The sequence below is a fragment of the Rattus norvegicus genome, chromosome 13 (genome assembly GCF_036323735.1).
Source record: "Rattus norvegicus strain BN/NHsdMcwi chromosome 13, GRCr8, whole genome shotgun sequence".
Lineage (NCBI taxonomy): Eukaryota > Metazoa > Chordata > Mammalia > Rodentia > Muridae > Rattus > Rattus norvegicus.
The window spans coordinates 34921461-34936227 of NC_086031.1; the positions used below are offsets into that span (position 1 = coordinate 34921461).

The following is a 14767-nucleotide window of genomic DNA, read 5'->3' on the forward strand; positions in this document are numbered from 1 at the left end:
TATAATATGTTAATGGTTTTCTATGGCATTCTCTCTATTTATGAGTTTATTTTTGTGTGTATGTGCTTGTGTGTAAGGGAGCACATGTGCCGTAGCATGGATGTGGAGGTCAGAGCACAAAGTAGGTAAGGCTCCACCTTCCACATTATCACTGCTACACTGTACTCTGGGCTAGCTGCCCTGCAAGCTTTGGAAGAATCCTGTCTCCACCTCCTATTACTTTAGAAGTGCTGGGGCCACAGACATTTGACTTTTTATGGGTTCTGACTTACAAACTCAGGTCATCGTGGCCTGGTTAGCAAGTGAGTTTACTTACTGACTTCCTGGATTTGCTAAAGCATTTGAAAGCAGGAAAAGGGAGTCTGAGGCATTCATGTATGTTAGAAACAACAGCTGTCCTCTCAGCTACTGTTTCTTGAGCTGTGGCTGTGGAGTATCAGAATAAATACTATGAACTTTGTATGCATTATTTCTTGAATTCTCACCTCTAGGATGCAGATGCCCAGCCCACCCAGAAGCTAGAGAGGAAAACCTGGAGCTGTCAAATGACTGGGCCTTTGTTTACCAAGTGAGCAAGAGCATGGATTCTAACTCAGTCACACTGGCTTCCTGCTTTCTCCTAACAATTGCTCACACATTTTGGCACTCTCTGTCTTACCTCAATTATTTTCATTTGTGTTCTTGCTTCCTTTACTCCATAATCTAAAGACAGAGTTGGGAAGGGCCTATTTTGACTCTTCGGAATTTGGTTTGTAGTTCCACCTTTAGTCACATGACTAGATGATGTCTCACCAGCTCAGTTTGTTTGACTTCTTAAAGATGCCCATGGAATGGTACCATCCAGTTACCCATAGAATGTGGGCCACTTGTCCACAGAAGACCTTCTTGTGAAGACATTGAGGAAATGGTTCTGTGTCCCCCCAGGTTCATTCATTAGATAGCAGAGCCACTGTGGGGAAGAGGGAGGTCTAGGCCGTGTCCCAAGATCCAAAATCAACCCCAAGTTCATGCTGATCTACCCCTTTCTCCCTCCAATTTCAGAGAGACAGAATGGGGGAGGGGTGCTCTGTAGCATTTTAAAAACATTTATCTTCTAAATGTTCTATTTTCTTTAAAAGTTAGCATGATAAGGTCATTGCCTTGCTAATTTAATTTTTGTATTGAACATCTCTGAGTTTTATTGAGCTTCTATTTCTTTTATTTTTGAGATTCTAATATAATTACACCATTACCTACTTCTCTTTCCTCCTTCCAAACCCTCTCATATACCTCTCCTTGCTCTCTTTCAAATTAACAAGCTCTTTCTTACTAATTGTTGTTACTTGCACGTATTCCTAAATACAACCTCCGCGCTCTGTTTGAGGTTACTTGCATATATGTTTTCAGAGCTGACCAGTTAGCTGGGTAACCAGTTGGAGTGCTCTTCCCTGGGGAAGACTATTTCTCCCCCTCTCAGCATTCCTTAGTTGCCTGTAGATCTTTGTGAGGCCCAGTACCCATGGATGTACAAAACACTCATGTACCAATTGTTCAGGGAACATTTCAGAAGAAGGAGGGGAGAAATCTTGTAAGAAGCAGAGGATCAGGTGAGATTGTATCTTCTATGACTGCCACAGGTTGCATCAATCGCATCTCACCAGAATAACTACCCAAACATGAACTAAACAAGGACAATAGACATGCCAAAGTTGACAGAGGAAAGACCATGAGGTCCAATTTCTTCTATCCATACGGCTTCATACCCCCTTCTGCTATTTCTTCTGCTCAGGCAAGCTTGAGCTTGCTTTCGTCCCCCTCCCTTCCCTCACTAAACCCCATCAAGTTCTATTTGCCATTCTTGGATCTATTTCTCTTGTTCTAGCTTCATTTCTGTTGCTGTGATAAAATGCCCTGACAAAAAGCCATTAAGGAAAAACAGGTTTATTTTAGCTTAATTTCAGGTTCCAGTCCACCTAGTCCATTACTCTAGAGAAACCAAGGCAGCTAATCACATCACATTTATAGTCCAGAGCAGAGAGAAATTAACTCATGCTTATTCTCTTGCTTGCTTGTGTTTAGTTCCATTTCTTCAGACACATTACATGTGTGTGTTCAGGGTTATATTAATTATAATCCATATATGTAGTGATAGATGGGTAGATAGATGCTACATAGGTAGATAGATAGATAGATAGATAATAGATAGAGATAGATGATAGATAGATAGAGATAGATAGAGATAGAAGATAATAGTTGATAGATGATATAGAGAAATAGATAATACATAGAGATAGATATAGATAGATATAGATAGAAGATAATAGTTGATGATATAGAGAGATAGATAGATAGATAGATAGATAGATAGATAGATAGATAGATAGATAGATAGAGGCTACACCATGTAGGTTTTCTAAGTGTATGTTAGGGTATTGAGATGTGTACAAAGACAACAAAAAGGAGGACGGTAATGGGCTTCCACGGTCTCCAGGGACACATCAAGCTTGGTGTGCAATGAGACACTGATCATTGAGTCTTCACTGCTAGCTCGCTCTTTCTTCCTTTCTTTCTTTCTTTCTTTCTTTCTTTCTTTCTTTCTTTCTTTCTTTCTTTCATTCTTCCTTATGTTTGAGACAGGGTCTTGTTTAATCCACGCTGGGCTCAAATATGGTAATGTAACATTGGGTGACCTTGAACTTTGAATTTTTCCAATTCTCTTTCCTGAGTGGAGAGATTAACCATGTACTATCATATGTCCCATCTAGCGCTAGGGATCTAACCTAGAGCTTTGCGAATGTGAGGCAAGAACTCTAGCAACTGACCTGCATCCTGAGTCTCTTCCCTTTTTATTTCCTTTTCAGTCTAAAGGGACAAGGTTAAGCTTCTGATCCCTCTCTATGCAGAATTGAACGGATTAAGGCCTCTGGATATCAGGACGGTAGCCTTCTTTGAATTTATTGAACTGCTTGATTACAACCAAGAAAATAAATGTATGAAATGCTTGGCAGATGCAGAATTTGAATGAAAAATAAGACATGAATAATGAATGAGCTTGAGTCAGTACCTTCAGCTACCTCAGGCTGCTCTTGATAGCTTTTGAAGGCTTTGAGAATTCTTAAGACATCAAGGAAGAATTTTTCTCTGTGGGAAAGAGTATCAGCTTTTTATATATTAGTTCAACTTCAGAAGTCATCAAATAACTGACAACATGTCTGAATTCCAGAGTAAAACATGCAGGTATGGAGTCTTTGCCTGGCTTTTGGATATACTGATGATACATTGGGAACCATGTCAGAGCCACAGGTTACCTCAGGGAAGCTGCAGCCGTGACAATGGCACAAACATGGAATGTGGCCTTAGCCTTGCTCCCAGTGACTGTGGGCAAGTTCTTTATCCCCTGGGTTTCATTTACAGTGGAATGGTCAGGGTCTCTCTGAGATTCAATTCTCCCTCCAACTGCTCAGATGTTGGGTGGCTGGCAGAATATGAGGCTCCAAGGGTCTTGGGTCTTCTCCCAAAACTTGTGAAAGTTACAATGATGATCTTTAAAGTAAAAGACTTTGTTATTTTTATTTATGAGTAGTGTGTGTTTCTGTGTATGTGCAAGTGAACACCTTGACAGTGGAGGCCAGAAGAAGGCATCAGGTCCCCTGCAACTGGAGTTCCAGCCAGTTGTTAGCTTCCCATTACAGCTGCTGGGAACTGAACTCTGTCTCCTGCAAGAGCAGGGAGTGCTCTTTCTTAACTGAGCCATCTCGTCTCCCCAGCGCTGCTTGAAGAACGTCAAAGGATGCTATCAAGTGGTGATCCTGTCTAACCCGAATAGGTTCTTCTGTAGCTTTACATTGCTACAGAAAACCATGCTGAAATGTAGCAATGGGCCGAGAGCAGATGTTATGAAGGCCATTCCAATGGAAGGTGCAGAAATGACTCAGTCAGTAAATTGCTTGATAATCAAGCATGAAGACCTGAATGAGGACCTACTGTAAACAGTTAGGTACAGCAGCATGCATCTGGAACAGCACTGGAAAGATGGAGACATGAGGATCCTTCCAGCTTGATGGCTGGCCAGTCTAACCACAGTGAGCTCTGGCTTCAATGGTAGACTCTTCTTCAAACAAATAAGATGAGGTTCCATTGAGGAAGCGGACATTGATCTCTGATCCCCACATGTGGGTACGCTTAGATACACGTGTGTACACACACAGACGATTTACTCAGGTGTCTGTTTACCTCCCAATTTTGCCATGTGATGTCTTTAAGTACCTTGGAACTATTTGAGTTAGAAAATTATCAACAGATTCAGCCCCTGGATCTTGAACAGGTCTCAAAAGCCAAACGTTTTTCTTTATGATTCTGGCTCATTCGAAAAACATAGAAGGTAACAATGGCAAACCCATTTAAAAAGAGACACTACACGGAGGAGGAGAAAGCAGAGTGACTACAGAGTGGAAATCAGAGCCATGCAGACACCAGAGGACTGGAGACAGGAGCCATACAGTCCTCCCTGCAGCCATTACAAGAGAGAAATCCAGCTCTCAGTGCTGAGAACAAACAACTGTTGAATGCCCAGCCACGAGTGGGACATTTACATTATCGTATTACTCTTTCTACAGTCCAGGAACATCTCAGGGGGTGAGATTGGCAAGAATTTAAGAGGGACGGAGTGTTGTGGAACATTGTTTCCCAGGCGTGGGGTAACAATACACTTGAACTCTCAGAGGCTGTGATTAGCCAAGTAGGATCACACATGACTGGGCCCATCGACATTCCATCATGGGGTGGGGAAAGGACTCTTTCTCCCCCAAAGATCTATTGGTAAGTTGTTAGCAGGGAGGGAGAGACATTTCCTTCAGTGGTGTAGTCCCTGATAAGTCGCCCATGCTACTGCAATAATCTTAAAGTAAGTAACCCTGGTTAGGTTCATTGGTTCACCCCCTTTCTCACATGTGAGATTAGCAGAGAAACCAGTTGGGAAAGAGAAGATTGTCAGGAGGGGGAGGGGCACACAAGAAGTTCAGGGGTGAAAATGATCAAAAAACATTGCATGCGTGTATGAAAGCATTGTAATGAAACCCAAACTATGTAAATGTATTATGTGCTAATGAAACCTTTAAAAATGGGATCGATGGGATGGCTTAGCCAGGAAGTCACACATGCCTAGCAGCCCTAGAACCTAGGTACAGGAGGAAACTGACTCCACAAAATGCTTCTAACTTCCACACATACCATAACATGTGTACCCACACACAAATGTCATGTACACACACATGCATACACATGTAAAAGAAGCTTTTAGAAGCTTCACAGCTCCCAGCAGCTCTAGCTTTTGCTCTAGAACCAGGGGGTGAACCAGAGCTGACCTGGAATCAGTGTAGCACTCAGGCCTCTTCAGAGAAGCTTCACTGGACAGTGGGGGGGTGGTGAAAGCAGAAACTCACAAATGGACAATATGCAGTGCACAAATGGCTGTGGGGTGCCCAGCCACAAACTGGACATTGTCATTACACCTCTCCTGAAGGCTCAGGCTATCATGGAAGATGGGGAGGAGAGACTGTAATAGCCAGAGGTCAGGGAGACCTGAGCAGAGCAGTATCTTGTGGACATGACAGGACTTCTGACTTCATGTACTCACAGCAGCTGTGACTCCTCTCAGGACCAAGCCAGTCAGATTTCTAACAGGGAGGGGAGAGGGCTCGCTCACGCGGTAGCCCTAACTGGGTTGCTATGGACGATTAATGGCATGTGCAGAAAGAAGAGACTGTTTTCTGTGAAGTTACGTCTCCTGGTATGTTATTTACACTTCAGCGGATCACCCCACATCCAGAAGTATGTGGACAGCATAAATTGGAATCTATGTGCTACTAATTTTTTTAAGACTTATTTTATTTATATAAGTACAGTGCAGCTGCCTTCAGACACACCAGAAGAGGGCATCAGATCTCATTACAGAGAGTTGTGAGCCACCATGTGGTTGCTGGGATTTGAACTCAGGACCTCTGGAAGAGCAGACAGTGCTCTTAACCTCTGAGCCATCTCTCCAACCCATGTTATTTAATTTTAAAGAAAGACATGAAGTTGGGGATGCAGAAGGGATCTAAGAGGAGTTAATGGGAAGAGTTGGGATACATATAATCAAAATATATTCTATGAAATCCTCAGAGAAGAATAAAAATAATATTTTTTATTTCCTGGACTTTATTTAAATAGTTTTTCAAACCTGAACAGTCCTTCAGCGATTAGAGGGCCGTGCTTGCTTCTTTGGTATCCTTCGTTTACTCTGGCTCAGACAATCCTTCCATGTATTCTTCCACAGGGTTCCCTGGGCCCTGACGGGGGGATTAGGTAGAGATATCCCATTTAGGGCTGAAGGTTCCAAGATCTCTCTCTCTGTACATTGACCATCTGTGCGTCTCTGAATTTCTATCATCAACTGCAGGAGGAAGCTTCTCTGACGATGGCTGGACCAGACACTGATCTATGAGTCTAGCAGCAGAATGTCATCTGCTGTCATTTTCTGGCCACATTCCCGTGGTACAACAATAGTAATTGCTTTTCCTCTAGCAGCACGGCCTACCTGGTCCATAATTCTGGGCCGCCTGAGGAGCGTCTGGGATGGGTTCCTTCTCAATCTAATCAGATATGGGTGGGTCACTTCCACAAGATTGTGCCACCATTGCACTTGCAGGCAGGGCGCCATTGTAGATTGGAGGTTTGTAGCTGGGTCGGTGGTTACCTTTCTCCTTTGGTAGCATGCAGAGCGCCTTCCAGTGCCATGAACACTAGTCCATGGGCCTGAAAACTCCAAGCAGGCCCCAAATTGACTTCTCCATGTCCAATGAGGTACGTCGGTGCTCAGCAATAGGGCCTTAGTTTCAGTGTGTAGAGACTAGCCAATGGCCTGAGATGTTCAGAGGTCCCCATGGTACCATTTTGAACAACTTTTGCATCCCATTCCTGGTACTGGAAGCTTCATTTGGTGACTTACAATGTTCAGATGGGGCTACATCTTAGCTATTTGATAATTTCAGTTAAATTGCCTTCATATACACATATATTTTGTTCTCATTCCTGAGGAGACCCAGCCCTCCTCACAGTCCCCTTACTGTATACTTAACCTCTGTAGTTATATAGATTGCTGTTATAGAAAACTTACCAGCTAACATCCACATATAAGTGACTACATTCGTACACTGTATTTGTCTTTCTGGATCTGAGTTACCTTACTGAGGATGGCTTCTTCTTGCTCCATTCATTTACCTGAATATGTCATTATTTCACTTAAAAATATTTTTAAAGGAAAAAAAGTTTATAGAAGAAACAGTTCTGCTGAGACCTTGACCTCAACCCCATCAGACTCATTCAGACTTCTGGTCTCTAGAACGCTTTTTCTTTTTAATATGTTTTTAATTCTTCTCTCATTTACTAAATCCTGACACACCCCTCCCCCCCCCCCAGCCTTGTCATCAAAGACCTCGAGTGGAAGGCTGGGTTTAGCACTCTGTTACTGCTGCTACTGTCGCTGTTACTCTTAGTGTTCAGGGCGCCTGGCCTTCAGGTACTCAGGAAGACCTGGCTGAATGAGTGAATGGCTGTAGCTTAGTTCTGCTAAGGAAGGAGTAGCGGGATCTAATTCCAGTGCCTTTTGAAGACAAGCAGGTAATGTCTTTCACCTCCTCTCATTAAGACTAAACTATTTGTTGTTTTAAGCTTCTCCATCAATGGTGACTTAATAGGAAAGTAATTCACAAACACTCACCAACCTTCCAAGAGGCTTCATGGATGGGGCATCTGGCAGCCTCTTTTAGTCTGCTTTGGAAGATGTTTCTTGTCTTCTTCCCTTAGCAGAACTAAGCTATAGTACTTGTTTACCCATTACTCATTCAGTCATGTCTCCAAGTACCTGAAGACCAGGCACCTGGAGCTACTAAGAATAACAGCAACATAGTGTTAAGCTTAGTCATCCACTCAAGGTTTCTGCTGACAAGACTGGGACAGTGAACAGGCTGACCCAGGCGGACAGAGGTGAGTGGAGGGGCCAGGTGCTGTTGATTACCATGTGAGGGCTCCAAGAGAGGGAGGTGGCCCTAGGTCACAGTGTTTCCTCATCTTCCTCTTTATCATCATGGGAAGGTAAAAGCCCAATTCTGGGCCCAGCCAGTTCTCCAGAATCCAGCCCCCACCCACTTGTCTCCCAGACCTGTTCCAGGACAGAAGCTCAGGTTGCCTCACATTCCAGAGCTTTCTCAGAATCCTGCCTCTGGGTGGTTTCAATTAGAGACTTTCAAACTTAGAGTCATGCCTCGCTTGGAGGTTGTGAAATCTATTTATTGGGTCACAACTAGCCATGAGGAAGTGGTATGAAACTTAATAGAAAGTGTTCGTATGTTTCACGTTTCATGTTGATGATAGAGATACTGCTTTGGGAAAGTTTAGTTTGGAGAGAAATATATATATATATATTCATACATATATTAATTTAACTATATGTTATATGTGTATATATATTATATGTTAGATGTTATATACTATGTACTATGTATTATGTATATGATGTAGTATGTATTTATTATTAAGTTGTGTGAGTGTGTGTGTGTGTGTGTGTGTGTGTGCGTGTATGTGTGTGTGATTGTTGAGGTCAATGCTGAATGTCAGTCTGACCTAAGAGACAAGCCTCTGTCCACATCTGTGGGGGAAATTATAGACTGAATTAGCTGAGGGGGGAAAGCCCATCATGAATGTAAGTGGCACCATCCTCGGGCTGAAATCCTGGAGTAAATAAAAAAAGAGAAAGGACTGTGCACCAGCGTTCAGCTCTTTACTTCCCGACTCTGAATACAGCGTGATCAGCTGCCTCACCTTCCTGCTACCAAGACTTCCCTGACATGGGGGTCTGTACCCTCAAACTATGAGTCAAATAACCTCCCTTCTCTCCCTTGTTAGATAATTTTGTCCCAGCAAATAAAAACAGGGCAAACGTCCAATGAGAAGTAAACTGTATTTGTTCCTGAGGTCTCGGATCACACAGAAAATGAGCTCCTCACTGAAGTGTTTCGAAATGAGACAAACTGTCTCGATCCTCTCCGGATAAACGTGGCCAAGTGGTGCCCATTACAAACCTAAAAATCAATGCTTGTGGTAAGAAGTGAGTGAGGCTGTGCTTACACAAACCATCTTCAAAACACCAAGTCGCACTTTGCCCCTTATGGTGTCTGCAGCTGTGTCCTAGGCAGACTGGGAGACGATACCAAGACCTCAAGTTTCTGGTTAGAGAAGACGCACCACAGCCACCCAATGAATGCCAACTTAACCAAAACTAAGTACGCACTCTGAGCTTTGACGGTCTCTAGATCTAGGCCTTGCACATGTGCTCACCTGTTCAGTCGTGTTTGGACTAGCCCTGGCTAGTGTAGAGCTTGTGAAGGCGAGCTGTGGAGGAGAGCACGGCGTGGATGAGGATGGCGCAAAGGGCATCTGTGGTGGCATCATCGTGGTGGCAGATGTGGTGGCACTATCCCCTGCTGTCTCTCCCAGCAGCCTGATGAAGTTCCTCAGTCTTTCAGGTACCGCCACCAGGGTAAAACTGGATTTTAGCCTCAATGCATAAAAGAATTCCAGGATGAGGTCAGTCTAAAGCAATGCTAACATTTATCTAAAATGGAAAGAAAGGCACCTGGGGAAGAATAAGCTCCCGCCACACACACACTAAAGAGCATGGATGCAAACGTCTCCATGAGGAGTCACAGTTGATCAGGCATTTTAACATAGCATTTAAGCAGAGGAATTATGGGAGAGGCATGACAAGTATGGGTAGGGGCTTCTTAAAAGACAGCCTTGCTTCATTACCCCATCGTGACGACATACAGGAATCCCTATATGACTACACATGAAATCTCGTTGTTCAGAAGACATCTAAGGGACCTTCCCCTCCTCTTTCTTGATTCCCTTTTATGATAATTAAGAGTATAGGGCGGTTCTGGAGTACCTTGGACAGGGTTAAAATCAGATAAAACCAGGAGCCACTGGAGTTATGCAAGGGTATCAGGAAGCATCGTTTTAGTGTACAGGGGGTTTCTGGTGAGATACCTATGAAATTGCAGGTTTGGAGTTTGGAAAGGAGGGCAACCTTGAGCAGGCATTAACTGTGCTGGAATTTTTGCTTCTCTCATGGGAGAGGCTTCAGCCAGAGTCTTGGGATGCCGACCAAGAACAGTCTTGCAGAAGGCCTTTGGTAAACCAGTAGCCGGGTGTGACCGTATATTTCTTGTTTACACAACAGTGTGAATGGCTACACCTCCCTGGGTACCACTGTACATGACGAAGGGACAGCTAGAAAGATTCACTGAGACCGACTGTCCAATTCACCCACTGCCTCCCTCATCCACCGCTTTCCTGAGCCCGGAGCGTGTGGCTGTTGCTGGTGTGAAATAACTCATTGGATGAGCAGTGCCCAGCCCTGTAGTGACACAGAAGTTCAGAGAACAGACTGCCTGGTAGGACTTGGAAAGAAAACAGTGTATCGCTGAGGACAAGATACGGAGCTGAACCTGGAGGATGAGTTGTCCTTTGTCAGGATCAAAAATAAAGGGTCTGCTAGCAAAAACCAAAAGCAGACCAACCCATTCTGGGCAGCACTGTGTTCTCCTGGTGCAAAGAGGCACCTCCTTGAAGGCTCTTGGGGAATCTAAAATGTAGTCTTTATCCGTTCGCATAGAGGTGCCATCTGCTGGCCAACCCGTGTGCCTACAGGGACAGGTCTGCCCAGGTAAGAGTTTAAGAGCGTTCCTCTTTTCCTCTTCCTCATCCTCTTCTTCTCCTCCTCCTTTTCAAATTTTAATTCATTTTTTGAGAATACCATACATGAGTAAGAAATTTATTTACATCATTTTACTCCTTGTGTTCCCCTTCCAATTTCTCCTGTGTCCCCCTACTCCCATTCAAAGTTGTGAATTAGTCTTTACTTATTCTGTCTCTGTGTCTCTGTGTCTCTGTGTCTCTGTGTCTCTGTGTCTGTCTCTGTCTCTGTCTCTCTCTGTCTCTCTCTGTCTCTCTCTGTCTCTCTCTCTCTCTCTCTCTCTCTCTCTCTCTCTCTCTCTCTCTCTCTCTCTCGTGCATTTAGTGCTGACCACGTGGTACTAGGTATCCTCCTATCAGGAGGCTGATCTGGGCATAAAGCTGATTTCCCCTCTTATCAGCACAGCAAGCACTGGTAAGCTTAGCTGGTAAGCTTAGCTGCCTCACTAGCCCCATAAGCCTGCATTTCTAGCAGCTTCTAGAACATGGAGGCCACGCCAAACCCTGGACCTCATTTCAGGAAAAAGATCCTTCTCTCCTTCCCTCAGCAGGGCTCCTGGATTACCATGCCCACCTTCCGTCTCCCTCTTCTTCACTTCAGACTTCTATCCATAGTCTAGGTCTGGCACTGGCCAGAGGGCTCTCCCTGTCTTTCTGCTTAACATTACATCGACTCCAACATACACTGAAGTGCTGCTGTAACCGTGTATCTATGGGGAACATACTCTAAGCCCCCCAGCAGATGCCTGAAACCATAAATAGTACTGAGTCCCTTCTATATTGCACATACCTTTGATAATGTTAATTTCTCACTCAGGCACAGCAAGACACGAATGATAATCATCCTCAAAATAGAACAGTTACAGTGATATTGTAATAAAACTGTGAATTTTACCTTTCTCAGAATATCGTGCTTTCTTCTGTCTTTTATATATGCATGTATATATTTTTGCATGTGTAGGACATGTGTGGGGTGTGTACACATGCATGTGCATGCATATGTGTGCCCGAGGTTGGTCTCCAGAATCATCCCCGATCTCTCTTTCGCCTCATCTATTGAGGCAGGATCTCCCAGTCAAATCCAGAACTAGTTAATGCGGTTCATCTCTGTAGCCATTTTGCTCTGGGTGTCTCCTGTCTCCATCTCCTGAGACTAGAGTTACAAGCAAGTTGTGACATTCGCCTGGTACGTACATAGGTTTCTGAGCATTTGAACTCTGATCCTTTCAAAACTAATAAATGCTTTGACCACTGAGCCATTTCGTCAGCCCTCTCAAAATATTTCGCAGCAATAGAATAAAAAGTACCATTATGACCATTATCTTAATAGAATTAAGAACCATTATCGATTATAATCATATTATATGATTAAAACATGTGAATTCTAGCCCTCAAGATCTTATACTAGAACGGCCTCAGTGTGTTAGAGGTATTTATAATATGGTAAGATGAGGTGAAGTATGTAAGTAGACAGAGAAATAGGCTGGTCTTGAACTCCTCACATACCTCAAAGGTACCTGGGAATCTCCACATACTATTTCTGTATTAGGTAAATAAACCTCAGGGGGCAGAGAAAACAGATTAATGAGGAGGACTCCTGTGTGCTCTGTCCCTCGGTGTATACAGCATGTCCTTCCTCCTCTGCAGAACTGTTTATGTGGTTACCTCTGTGGTTCCACACAGCTTTTCCTCACCTCTCTTCACTCCCTTGGTTGCTTCTTGGGCAAAAGAAATGTAAGCCCTGTTCTCTGTGGCATCCTCTCTGCACCACCTTACCTCAGGTTTGCCCACCAGGCTTGTCTCGGTACCATGGATTTCCTTGAGATCAGGGACGTACTGTGTCTTTATATCATATGTTGCTCTGCAGACGTGTAAGGGACAAACAGAAGAAGCTCTATGGAGGCATTCTTTCACGGAGGGGAGGGAGATAGAATATCTGAAAGAGCAGCAGAGACTGTTTTCACAAGGGTTCAGATCATTGCTACGTGTATGATCTCACTTTTTAAAGCTAATGAGATTTCTGCCAATATTAACATATTTGACTATGCCATTTGCTTTGCAAAGGGTGGATAAAAATGCCAGATGTTAACTGGCATTAAACAACTTCTTTTGGGGAGTGAAGTGAGCAGATTAAATGTTTTTACTCCACAGCTTGCTGAAGAAATAATGTTCCTTGAAGACGCTACAGCGTAACCTCTACTCGCTATTATCCCCGTTGGTCTGTGTTTGGGAGACGGTAGTGGGAACTACCTGAAATATTTGACTAGGTAGGTAGGTGGATAGATGGGTAGACAGACAGGTAGAGAGATGGCGGGTAACTGGATGGATAGATAGATGACAGGTGGGTAGATGAATATGTAGATAAATAGACTAACGTTTAACACATCACTGAGGATAAATATTACACTATAAATGATAACTATAGTTTATTGAACACTTATTTGTTCTTTACCCAAAGCAACACTAGTTCTTCATATCTGTAATCTCATCCACTTGTCTAATTAGCCTGAGATGTGATCAATGCTTGCTCCTTAATATTATCCTCTATACTGACAGAAATGCCAAGACTCAGAGACTAACCTATCATTGGCCATACAGTGGCAGGTGCAGGACTGCCACTAGTTTTCATTGCCCATAACCATTAAGTAGAACTGCCACTTGTCAAGTGTTAGTGGTGCTCATGCATATTGCAAAGTCAACCAGTGACTGCGTAACATGAAATACAAAGGAAGTGGACAGCTGTACCCATTCTACATGAACTTCAGCCCCTTTAAGGTTCCATCCCACAGGCAGTTGCGACACCAAGGATGCCCACGCTGTTAGATGAGAAAACATTGAATGTAGCCAACTAGGACAATACAAAACAACCTGCCTGAAGAAAGAAAAGAAAAGTGTGTGTGGGGGGGGGAGGGCAGTAGAGTTTCACGTGTATGTGCTGACATGTGTTCTTTAAGACATCATCTTTCACTTGCCTTGGAGTAACCCAATAGGCTAGGCTGACTGGCCAGTGCATCCTAGGGAGCCACCTCTCTCTGCCAGCTCTGGGATTACAAGTGGGCACTACTACACCCAAATCTTTTTGCTGTTCTTATCGTTCTTTTATTAGTGGAGAGTTTCATGTGTGCATGTAATGTGTTTTTATCAAATCCCTTCCCTTCCCTTCCTATTCCTCTCATTTCCCCGCCACTGCTCTTCCCTCCCAGATTTATATGTTGTTTTTCCTTAAATCACGGAGTTCACGAAGTGCTATTAGTAGTCTGTGTGTGGCTGTAACATCTACTAGAGTATAGGTGCCACATCCAAGAAGAAAAGCAATGTCCCTCCCACCCGACCCTAGGCAATTACCTGTTGGCAGTGGCTCCTAGATAGGGGTGGGACTTCCTGGCCCCTCTGTGTCAATAGCGCCTAGCTAAGGGTGGGACTTCCTGGCCCCTCTGTCAATAGCGCCTAGCTAGGGGTGGGACTTCCTGGCCCCTCTGTGTCAATAGCGCCTAGCTAAGGGTGGGACTTCCTGGTCTCTCTCTGTTCCATGCTGGAGTTATGCCTGGCCCCATGTGTGCTATTGAATTGATCTGCTGATATCCTGACAATGAAGAGTTGAATCACCCCCCAAGGAACTACTTCTAGATAGATCCACAACTCCCTTTTCCTATTAGCCTTCTTTTTCTCCTACCTCTGGTCCTTTAAGTGTTTAGGAACTCTAAATAAAGTAATGTAAGCCTAGAGGACAAGCACGGCAGAGAGCATGGTGCAGCCTTCTTCAGCATGATGGCCTGAACCCTCAAACTGTGAATCCAAATAAACCCTTCCACCCTTAAGGTGCTTCTTGGCACTTGGCAATATGGAAAGTACAGAATAGGCACAACCTCTAGGACAAGCACTCCCGAGGAGAGAGGGGGGCTTACACTTAGGAGACAAAGTCCCTGACCTTAGGGCCTGGATAAGAAAAGCGCCAAATGAACAGAAGAAAATATAGATGTGGGAGCAAGAGGAA

General features: G+C 43.9%; 1 long non-coding RNA gene across 4 annotated transcripts in view; it reads right to left on the bottom strand.

The window, feature by feature from the left end:
• The window catches only part of LOC134481621 (uncharacterized), a 37903-nt gene extending 23722 nt beyond the window's left edge, over positions 1 to 14181 (bottom strand). The window contains exons 1-3 of one of the 4 annotated variants that reach the window (XR_010057324.1): positions 14119 to 14181; positions 12550 to 12709; positions 9355 to 9574 (exon numbers count right to left, since the gene is read on the bottom strand). This is a non-coding gene — a long non-coding RNA (uncharacterized LOC134481621). Of the gene's footprint in view, positions 1 to 9354; positions 9632 to 12549; positions 12710 to 14118 lie in introns of all 4 variants that reach the window. The other 3 variants (XR_010057322.1, XR_010057325.1, XR_010057323.1) reach the window with 3 other exon arrangements.
• Between the last annotated feature and the right edge of the window lie 586 nt (positions 14182 to 14767).